Below are 12,075 nucleotides of genomic sequence, written 5' to 3' on the forward strand. Positions count from 1 at the left end.
AAGAAAAAAAATACTTTTTAGCATATACAGTTAAGAGTTCTTCCTTCTCCAGTATATTCGGAAGGCCTGTCCAAGTTTATACTGACTTGTAATTTAAAAAAATATATATATCCTTCCATTTTCTATAAATCTTTGCCTCACATGGGTCAAATGTGAGCTCTTGGCAAAGGTCAAGTAGACGCAAAACTGCTTGGCAGCCACGCACACATTCAGCATTAACACCTTTGAGTCTTCAAATTGATTAAAGATAATTTTTGGGGGAATAAAGACAGCATTGAGAGTAACTAAAACAAGCAAATTGCACACAAGGAAGCTGAAGTCGAGATTTGAACATCAGAAGTGTGCTAAAAACGTGTGCTCACAGAACAAAAATGTGAACTCTTCAACAAAGTAATGCATGTCATAGATTTATAAATAGACACTTGTAACCTTTTACGTTACAGAGACTGCAGTGGAGCAATGGCGCCCTCTTTTGGATTTAGGAACACATTTGTTAGAGAAATAAATATAGATTTGCATCATACTGGTGAACAAAAAAATGTGGTGCATTGATGCAAAAACTCGTTATAATGTAGCATTATAGGGATGCTGAAACCAAAGATGTTACCAAAGTGCTATAATATGTTAAAACCAGTTAACTATGACAAGTGAATGTGGACAATGATTCAGAAAAATGTATATTACTGTGTAAGGCAGGGGTCAGGAACCTTTTTGACAGAGAGAGCCATAAACAATTCATATTTTCTAATGTTATTTCTTGAGAGCCATTCTCGGAATTGAAAAGTAAAAATATATGAAAGTGTCATTTTTTTGGTCATTTCATCACTTTTAACGTACAAATAGTCTGATTTCTTTTGACAACATTGTTATGTGGTGGCGTACGAAATCAATATCAACAATATCATGCATGCAGAAGAGTCATAAAATAACAAAATTATGATTAAAATAGGGGTACAGGTAGTGTCGACGCCGCAGTGGCGCTCTTGTTAGTGCGTTTGGGACTCAGCTCTCTCACCAATGATTTCCATATTTTACCTCACAGGTTAGTGGAGAGCCATATGTACCCATGGAAAGAGCCACATATGGCTCCCGAGCCATAGGTTCCCTACCCCTGGTGTAAGGCCTGAAAAATCAATCTCCTATGGGGTAAAATATACATAAACTGTCCAAATACTACTAATATAAGAATATAAAAATTCTGAATGCATGAAAACTAAATCATACAGAAAATAATAATGGCGTATTTGAAAACAGTGAGCAACAGGTTTATAGAATCAGTTAGTGATTGATATTGAGATCGACATTTTTTGTTATAGTATTAATACTGTTATGCTTTTTCAAATAATTAGTTAATGTTATAGATATTGAGCTTGACATTTTTTGTTACAGTATTACTACTATTATGCTTTTTCACTTAATTTAATTGTGTGTGTAGTATTTAACATGGTGTATTTAACATTATGCAGTCCAATAATTTGTCACATTTGAGAACATATTAAATCAGTATTAAGAATATGTGCCACCTGATGGTCTAGGTCACATGTGTCAAAGTGGCGGCCCGGGGGCCAAATCTGGCCCGATGCATCATTTTGTGTGGCCCGGGAAAGTAAATCATGAGTGCCGACTTTCTGTTTTAGGATCAAATTAAAATGAAGAGTATAGATGTATATTAAATTTCCTGATTTTCCCCCTTTTAAATCAATAATTGTAATTTTTTAATCAATTTTTCCTGTGTTTTTAGTTCAAAAATCATTTTGTAAAATCTAAAAAATATATATAAAAAGCTCAAATAAACATTGTTTTAGATCTATAAAAACCTGAATATTCAGGGCTTTTAATCCAGTTCTTTTAATCCATTTATAAAAAAAAATATCTAAATATTATATCTAAAATGGTCCGGCCCACATGAAATCGAGTTGACGTTAACGTGGCTCGCGAACCAACCCGAGTCTGACACCCCTGGTCTAGGTTTTCACTCGCCTGACTTTGGTGTGACCAAGGGTGGGATCAATTCTGGCTTGGTGGTGGAATTATTGGGCGTAGTAATGGTTGTCTGTCTCTCTATGTGCCCTATGGCTAACTGGCGACCAGTCAAGGGTATAGTAAGCATTTCGCCCAAAGTCCACTGGGATAGGCTCCAGCAACCCTTGCGAGGATGCACGGTACGGGATATGAATGTATTAATTAATTAAAAATATGTGACAGACAAAAGTCAATGGAGTCACTTGTTGTCATTGACAGCAATAGACAGCCAATGCATTTGAACTGGGAGGGGCTGGCAGCAATCGAATGATAACCATTACAGTTGAAATGGATCGGAATTCTATATCCACCAATGGAACTTAAAAATCATTTTAAATGTAATTTTCTAAGCAGTAAACTGTAAATCAATTAAATGGACCACTTTTCATCACGCTACCACGGTTTTGTCCAATGTTTTTGCACGGGAACATGCTTTCCGCCTTTAGGTGATCATGCTAATGACAAAAATAAACAAACTATAATGAACACATGATTTCCTTAGTGGACATAACATTTGCAGAACCAGCAGGAACAGCGCGACCATAACGACCAGAATGGACAAGCCAATTTGCCACCGGGGTTCAGTAAAGAGCACATTAAAGCTCAGGCGAACCAGCTGGGCCTTCTATGACCCATCTGCTCTCGAATAGTCCAGCTCAACAGATTCACAGACAAAGGGAGGGGTGACATTAAAACAGTTATTAGAGATTAAGTTTCAAACAATAATAATCGCTTGAGAACAATTAAAAATTCATTTCAGCAATAAAATTCGTGTTAACGGAGGAATTGTTTTTTGTTTTGTTTTTTGTTTTGTTTTTCTTTTGATTAGGTTAACTCAAGAATGAATTACAGGATTATTATCAAATTTGCAATATGAAATACGAGAGGAGATTAAATTGTCACGTAATGAAGTCAAAGTCCAAATGTCACAGAGGTCAGAAAACAAATTTCACAATATCTTGCTAAAAGATTAGCTGAATTAACTGAAATTTGCAGGGCAGCCGAAAAAGACAAAACATGTAATAAAAAAATAAAGCAGATAAGTATCTTTTTAATTAATCAAAATGAGACATTGGGATTTTTCTATGCAAATATTTTCATTCATTCATCTTCCATACCGTAGCTCCTGGTAAGGCTTGCGGGGGTTGCTGGAGCCTGTCCCAGCTGACGTTGGGCTACATCCTAGACTTGTAAGCCGTGGGGCACAAAAAGAGACAGGCCACTACTCACGCTCACAATCACACTGCCACTGAGTGGGAATCGAAACCAGACTGCCAGCACCAAAGTCAGGCAAATAATATTCATAGTTCAAATCTTCTCAGTTTTTGTAAAACCATGAGTAACAGAATACATATATGAGCTGATATAAAATGGCAGCCCTAACCCTTTCGCCGCAGGTTTTTCCCCAAAATATTTTTATGAAAGAATTGGAAGAGGTATTCAACTTGAGAGTTTTCCAGTGGAATGGAATTTCCAACACTTGAGGGTCTTTGAGTTTTTTTATTTTTCTGCGAGATTGTGTTGATTTTGCAAAAATATAGTGTCTTGGTGTGGGGGGGAAAATGTAGCAAATAAAATGATTTTTCTGGTCACCAATAATCACATCGAGTTTAACTGGCCAGTACAAATGCATTTTCACCCTTTAAAATACACAGAGTAAGAACATTCCTTAGCGGCACCCGCCTTGACAGTGCATTCCTATGTACAAAAGAGGGGCCTTGACTCCATCTACTTCACAGTTGGGTCAGATGGTTATTTGATGAATAGCAGAAAAACACAGCAGGGTCTTTGTTCGGGGCATGGAATGGTTGAAAAGGTGTGTAATCATAAGCCTAACGACTTGTACCGGTTACAGACTGATAACAGTGCACAGTTGTGGGTGCATTTGAGAAGTCTAAGAAAGGAACAAGAAAGAACACTGCGCAAGAGACTCGTGTTGCTAAAACTTGAACAATAACTCATAGGGGGCCAGCCTTAAATGTCAGACTGTAAATGATATCCAGACATTCGTATAGGTGAGTGGTGAGTATGTATGTGTGGTGGGTGGGTGGGGGAGTGGGTTAGCATTTGTTTAATGTCAAGGTCTCGTATTCACAAGAAGATACTTTTGGCATATGGCAGCCAAGCTCTTATTTTATACCCAGTTAACATCGGCACAAACTGGCTTCAGCGAAGGTCACGTCGGGTGATGAGCAAATGCCGAAAAGAAGATGAAGATAAATCAAAAAAGAGAGTCGCAGAACAAACAATAATCTTCTCTGACAGTTCGGAGGAAAAGACAAAAGAGGACTTCCTGAGTGTTCAGGAAAGTGGGTTAGTGCTTTAGAGGAGGAGATAAAAAAAGGAACATTTTATTTGTGGCATCCGGGGACCTGAGCCTTAAAGCAGGAGAGTGCCCCACATAATACAAATCTCTTGAGGTAGGTACAGTTAGAAAGGAAATGAATGTGAAAGAATGTGATTGATGAGCAGCCGATTCATTGAATAGTTTGCAACAAAAATACAAAAAGTTGCACAACTGCCGTGAGAATTTCCTATGATGCTATCACTTCCATCTGTCTACCCAAACGTCAGGTGAGCAAAGCGCATGTTATTGAGAAAATCCGGTGGACTTTGCTCAGTGCTACAATTAAGGGCTCAGTCACTGTCCACATGTGAATTTGTACAAGTGACTGAAACCCAAACCAACACAAGGAACAGTTGCAATGAATGACTAATCACAGCCAGTTGTTAAATGGATGTATGAAGAGAAGCCTTTGGTTCGTGTGTAGACATGCCAAACCCCATGTTTTATGTGTGACTCAAACGTTGGAGGTCTCAATTGATAGGATACTATACTGGAGTTTATTATTTTTTTACATGAGATCATCAGGAGCAAGTCAGGGCACAGATATGAAACCTGTCGCCAGCAAGAGTAAATCACATGCATCAGTGGTCCCCAACCACTGGGGCTCGGGCCTCTACTGGTCCGTGAGTATTTTTTTTTTGGTAAAAAAAATAATGTACATAATCTCTGTTCTAAGAAAGGCGTCACTGCCACCCTCATCTTCACCCCAAAAAAGAGCTGATTTTATTGTTACATTGGCTCATATGTCTTGACATGATGCTTGCTTCATTTGGTTACATGTCCACTCTTGTTCGTTTTGTGTTTTTGCTGCTTTTCTGTCTTAATGATTTGATTTGGTGATTCTTAATGATCCCATTTACTTTGATTTGCTTTGTACTTTGTGCTTTTGCTTTGTTGTTCTGCGGCCTTTGCTACTGTACTGCCTAACTTGTAACTGTGTTTTTTTCTGTATCTGCATTCCCCCCTTCTTGCTACTGTCACGATGAAATTTCCCGAATACGGGATGAATAAAGTTATCCAATCCAATCCAATGACACATAATCCCAAAAATAAATGTACAAACCAATTGCTGTATTATTCTGTCATACAATGAAGACGAGTCTGTGAAAGTAATGTCTATATTTAACTGGTCCGTTGGAGATAACGAAAAAAATAGTATAGTGTCAACTTTGTTTTTTTGTACATTAAAATTCATGTAAAATTTCTGTAGAAAGATCAATTTACTGTTTTTTCCCTTTTTTTAAGATTTAAAATCAGTACATAAGTTTTATCGTTTTTTTATTATTAAGAAAATCACTGAAAGAGAATGTTTACATTAAAAACGTATATACAAAACAAAAATGAAAGCAAATGAAATTTCTTAAAATGAGTTCCTGTTTTTTTTCTTTTTTAAATGTCATGATTAGTGTCGTCAATGGCAGACGGAAAGCACAAGCACAATGTTGCTTTTGACAAAGATGAGCAGCTCTGACTCAGAGGATGACAACATCTTTTTACTACTAGACAGCAGGTGAGTGTTCATGTGTCATGCAGAATGGGAAAGAAGATACCTTCAGGGCTTTGTTGTCCTCACAAACAAATGAGGTAATATTCAGTGCGTAAAAATGCAAATGAGACCGTTATAGATTGAAGGGGCGAATTCTGCATTGCGACAAGGACATTACCAGTTATGTGTGAAATTCTAAAAGAAAAAGATGTATTATGCTCAAAATCTTAGTGTGTGAGTACACACAGTTTCATTTGAATTTTGCAGCGAAATACATAAAGTCTTTAGAGATGAACAATAACGGATTGTTCTGCAATAAACAGCCCATTCAAATCATATGCTTAGTAGTAGGAGATGGCTGATTTGTTCTCATGGCTTGAAGTAAGTGAAGAAACAGATTAAACGCTAATGCTTGGGCAAAAGAGGAAATATAGCTTCACAGCAATATGCACACAAAGATTGTGTAATGATAGCAAAACGTGTTGAACATTAGTTGGCGAAAAATCCCTCAGCATAAAAAGACAGCTTCCAAAAGAGGCAGCTTGCCAAACTTTGTTTGGAATGTAAAGAGCATTTTTCTGCTAGAAAGCAAATATATTCATCAACAAGTTTATTCCAATGAAATTAGTGGTCAACTATTTTCGCAGTCATTAAAGTGAAAGACCTTTTCTGAGCTTCTTATTAGTTACAATCTGTTATTTGATTGTTCAATCATTTTTGAAAAATGGCCCTTTATAAAATTAAAAAGGGGGAAACATTTAATATTTTATTTTGAATTCATTATTCTGAAAGAACATTTGAATTTTATATATTAAAACGAATAACAAATAAATATGTTCTTATTTCAAACGAAAAAAAAAAAAAAAAGATTTTAATCCTTATAAAGCGTGATTTATGGATGGGTGAGTGTGTGTATGTTAAGCTTCTCTCCCTATGTTTGTCCAAACCGTGCAACGTAGAGAGTTGAATTTTCTAATAGACGAGTGATTGATTTTTTTCACCTTCTCTAAGTGTGTAAACCCAATCTTTTATTTGTTAAACACCCATTTTTTCAAAAGAGATATTTTTAAATAGCGAAACAATTGTCTTTTAGTTCTAAACAAGCAGGTGGAACTGGCAAAGCCGGAAACCCCTGCTTGTAGTTAATAAACAAAGTAAGGTGACCTAATTGTAACATACAAACCGAGCAGAAAAATAGGGTAGAAAGAAGACAAAAACAAACAAATTGGTTAAACAACCTTACGGCCCCCCCCACCAAAAGAGAAAAGAACACAAATAATCAATAGCATGGGTAATGAACACACGGCTCCTGGCCAAAATAAACGTGGCTCTTTGATTATAATGATATTTTGTATATATGGTGGCTCTTTGTCTCATTTCATGTTTCTCTTACGTTTATTCTTTCTTAAAACACACTGAAAATCACCAGGGCCGATTAAAAATAAATAATAAATTATATTTAACAAATGTTGTAGTCTTTCTTTTAAGTTGTGTCTTATTCTTTCTATATGAAGAGTGTCAATTATACGTTTGAATCAGAGTACGTATAGACGTTGGCACGTGTACTATTCCAGAGGGTAAGTATTGGGTTGTAATTATGACGCCACATGTGAAAACCTTTTCAAAATAATAATTTGTGAAAGCCCAAAAACACTTCCTCGACAGCCAGATTCTGGCAAAAGGATGAAGTTTAGCATCCAATCTTGAGCACCACAAGGTTGTTTGCAAAGCATTTTATGACGTAGGAAAGAGTTTGGAGCTGCAGAGCAGCGAAGAGCCATTGTTCATGAGGTACACAAGAGCCCCTTTGAGGCGATGAAAGAACATTTTGTCATTCCTTGGAAACCACTCTTTCCTCAGCTGGCTCACGGTCTGAGATTCGGCTTTTATTTACTTATTTCCGGTGTACAGGCACATTAGCAAGCTGAGTTCATCAACCAGTTCCCACACAGGTTGTCTTGGAAGTCTGCACCCATGGGAATTTACCAGGAGTTGAAAAATTCATGTGTAAATTACTGATTTATTGCCATTGATGGCAATAATAGTCAATTTATTTTGTTTGGAGGGGCTGGTGTTGATTATTTCAGATATTTTGTGGCTGTTCAGTACACCTAGAGCACTCTTTTAACGAGTGATTTATTTTTTAACCCTTTAGCAGCTATTAAGCTAAACATCCGTTCATTCACCCCCCGAATCACAAAAAAATTGAAGGTCTAGCACCGCCAATGGCACAAATACTATTTTTTTAAAATTGAGTGTCACTTGGGTTTGTATGTGTATTTCTTTTTTATTAATTTCATTTTCTTTAATTTAGATTTTTTCATTAACATTGTATTTATTTGTAAATAATAATTCTACAAACATAATTGGAATATAAAAACACAATGTTTATTATCAAAAATATTATATTAATGATTTTAATATTTTTAGTTATTTTTAAATGACAGTTACAAGCTCTTCAGAGGGTTAAAAATCGTATGTTTTATCTTTTGCAAACCTGTCCCTGAAAAGGTTGAAAATGTTAACTTAAAAAAAAAGGAAAAACAACAGAAATGCTAATTAAAAAAGGCAAATTCTCTGTAACCATATTAGTTTTGGATGTACATGGTGGATATAGAAACAAAAACTAAACACTTATAAAAGCTTTCACTAATATAAATGACGACCTTCATGTATCTGGGAGGGTTGTGTCCAAGTGGGTGTGTCATCTCCCTCTCTGTCTCTCACACAATCACAATATTTATCCAAACCACTTTAAGGCTTAGTTGGTGGTAACCACAGTAAAGTGGACTGGTTAGGTGACCATTGCCGAGTTAGAAAATAACTCAAAGTATTAAAATAGTGAAATAGAATATACTGTATTTCATGTTAATTATTGTCATAACACTCAGTGCACCCTTGGGTGGCTTTAGCTGACACAGAAGACTTAGAATTAATGCAAATGAGGCGTCATTGTTCCCAAGACCGTAAAAAAAAAAAAAAAACTACAGAACAGAAAGTGTGAGGGATTGAAATGCAAAACATTTCCGTCATATTAGGGCAGCGATTTAAGATAAGTATGATAGCTGCTTAATCACAGATCATTTGTGCAATGAGCCAATCATCAGCTCATATATAAATAAATGTTACTCACTGACATGGTATTATTATTAAATTTTAACTTTTCTTCCTTTTTTGTTTTTTCTTTTAAAATGTTATAAAACAAAAAAAAGGAATAGAGAATATTTTCAAAATATTTTTCGTTGTTGCTGTTTCATTACAATAGTACAGAGGCGTGTTGCATTCACTTTAAAAAATAAAAATAAATGAATAAAGGCCTGACCAATTTTCTGACTAATTTATTATTGGGGTGTTTTTTTTTTAATTATTTTTTTAACTCAGTTTTTCTAAATAATTTATTTTAGCTGTTATTTTTGGGAAATATTTTTTATATATTTTTATATTATATATATATATATATATATATATATATATATATATATATATATATATATATATATATATATATATATATATATATATATATATATATATATATATATAAATATATAAGCTTTAAAGTCATGGCTTTTTTAAGTGAATCAAATTCCGCTTCCAGCCGCCTTGTGGTTTAGCGGTTCACTCGCCTGACTTCAGTGCGGGCAGGCGAGGGCTAAATTCCCACTGGTGGCGGTGTGATTGGGAGTGCAGATGGTGGTTTGTCTCTCTGTGTGCCCTACGACTAACTGTCGACCGGTCTAGGGTGTAGTCTGCCTCTCGCCCGAAGGCAGCTGGGTTAGGCTCCAGCGACCCCCGCAACCCTTTTGAGGATGGGCGGTATGGAAAATGAATAATGAAAAACAATATGCTTCCATACAAAAGGTCTAAAATCAAATAAAATCTCATCTCATCTCATTTTCGAACCGCTTTATCCTCATTAGGGTCGCGGGAGGTGCTGGAGCCTATCCCAGCGGACTACGGGCCACCTATAAGCGGTTCCATGCCAAAACCTCCACGACTGATGCCACGAACAGCCTTTGAATCTATACAGTTACTTGCCAAATTTCCTAATAAGCCTGGAGTCTATGGAGTTGCTTGCTTAGTTTGGTTTCATCCAATCTAGGTGATTCCCTGAGAAACGCTCAAATTCCCTACAGCTTGATTCTTCATTATTTTTAGAATATGTTTGACAATAAGAGTAGGTCATTACGTTTGACAATTTCTGATTTCAAGCTACATTTGTCCCTATGCCGAAGCAAGCTAAAGAAACGATTTAATGCTCAGACTGCATTCACAACATTTTAACCATTTCATTTTGATCACATATATCCACTGACTGAACATCAAATATATTTCAAGCTGACTCTCCATATGAACTGGGAGTGAATAAATGTGAAAGACAGTCGTCTTACATCACCTTTGATGGCAATGTATGTCCAATCCATTGTGACTGGGAGCGTTGAATGAACATTTGTTCATTTCCACTTCCCAGGAAAAATACATTGGACCCCAACAATGGGTTAACTGCACCCGAGCAAACCAGTATACAGTAATACTTCATTGTAATATTAGCAAAACACATTCACAGCTGGAAATAGAGACAGAATCAATACCTTATCTTTAATGGGGTTTTTTCGTTTTCTACCATTACCATTCCTCGAGGGAGCCTCAATTTTAAGTTCAGTCCCCAAATTCAAAACACACACAGAAACACAATTCTCTCAACGCACCACATTCTTATTATCAGCGCCACAATAAGAAACTTCGAACTTGGGCTACTTCTTAAAAGATGAGTCAGCAACTGTCATCTTGAGTCTGTCAGGAAACAAAATGAACTTTTTCCACGATATTTTATCTCATCTTGGTTGTAAATAAATCAACAGCAATAATACAAGTGCGCTGATAGAAGAACATCTATTCAAATCTAAGTTTTTGGTGCCTTGCACATGTCAGCATTTTGTTTATGACTCCAAATAATGTAACTTTGCTTGTGTTACCAAGGTGATTCCATTGCACTACACAACAGTTCACTGGGTTTTATTTTTTATTTAACAGGGAGGCTATCAATGTACTCATGTTTTTTCCTCTTTGGATAAAACAACCCAACTATTGATGCCAAAACAAACTAAATGTTTTTTGTGGGTATTTTTTTTACTTGACTTAACTGAAACAGCTGCTCACATTTGTGGACAACACAGTAAACACTTATTATTTCAGTGTCTGACTTCAAAAGGCACCAACTGTAACCTTGATTTTACTTAAGCTTAACACTGACAACCAGGCAACAAAAACAAAAATATGGAAATGAACTGCAGACACAAACACAACACTAAAAAGATAATAAAAGCTATAATGGGAATTTTGACTGCTGGTTAAATTACAAGCAGGCAGAACTTGGAGAGAAGAAGGGTTTGGTGTACTGCAACAAATCTAACCTGTTTTAAATGATATAACAAAAAATACAAACCTAGCAAAATAAACACTTTTGAGTTTGATTTTGTTACGGAAACATTTTTTGAATTAAAAAATATTCTAAAAGATGGTTGATCAATGCTGTGGAATTTGATCAATTTGATTGATCCTTGCTTGAATGATCGATGTATCAAACCAAATTGTATCGTTCCATCTATAAATCACCAAATTCACGATGATACAATATTGATTCCTTAAGCAATATTTGTGGGTATTACTAAAGCTTCCACAATTTGTTTTGATGTAAGGTCTTTCGATCGATGTGTCGCAACTACGGTGTACCCCGCCTACTGCCCGTTTGTGGCTGGAATAGGCTACAGCACCCCCGAGACCTGGCAAGGATAAGCAGGTTGAAAAACGAATGAATGAATGAACAATCGATGTCTCGATCCAGATCAATACACTCTTACACATCTAATAATCACTGGATCAATGAATTTTGGAGGGGCTCACTACTGTGCCATATTAGTGATGTTACTGGTATGTTAGCTGCATGCAGTATAGCTTTACTATTTACGACTCCAAAAGCCATAAGCAAACCAAAGTTGGTGTCATGGATTCAAAAGGCAGGAAGAGACTTTCCATCAAAGCAGGATGGAGGACTTGCTGTCAAAGTAGTTAGGGAGCAAGATTAGAAATCCGTCTGAGACAGTCTGCATCGCTCAAATACAGTAGCCAACTCGAAGCAGATGTTAACAGGATAAAAGAGAACATTCTCATACAGAGATGGGTTTCCACCATAGTTTTCAACTTTTACTGGATGCTGAGC

General features: G+C 36.1%; 1 protein-coding gene across 3 annotated transcripts in view; it reads right to left on the reverse strand.

Annotated features, from left to right (window-relative positions):
- The window catches only part of rtkna (rhotekin a), a 67,736-nt gene that overhangs the window by 54,549 nt on the left and 1,112 nt on the right, over window positions 1-12,075 (reverse strand). The window lies entirely within an intron of this gene.

Source organism: Stigmatopora argus, chromosome 5 (genome assembly GCF_051989625.1).
Source record: "Stigmatopora argus isolate UIUO_Sarg chromosome 5, RoL_Sarg_1.0, whole genome shotgun sequence".
In the NCBI taxonomy this organism is placed as follows: domain Eukaryota; kingdom Metazoa; phylum Chordata; class Actinopteri; order Syngnathiformes; family Syngnathidae; genus Stigmatopora; species Stigmatopora argus.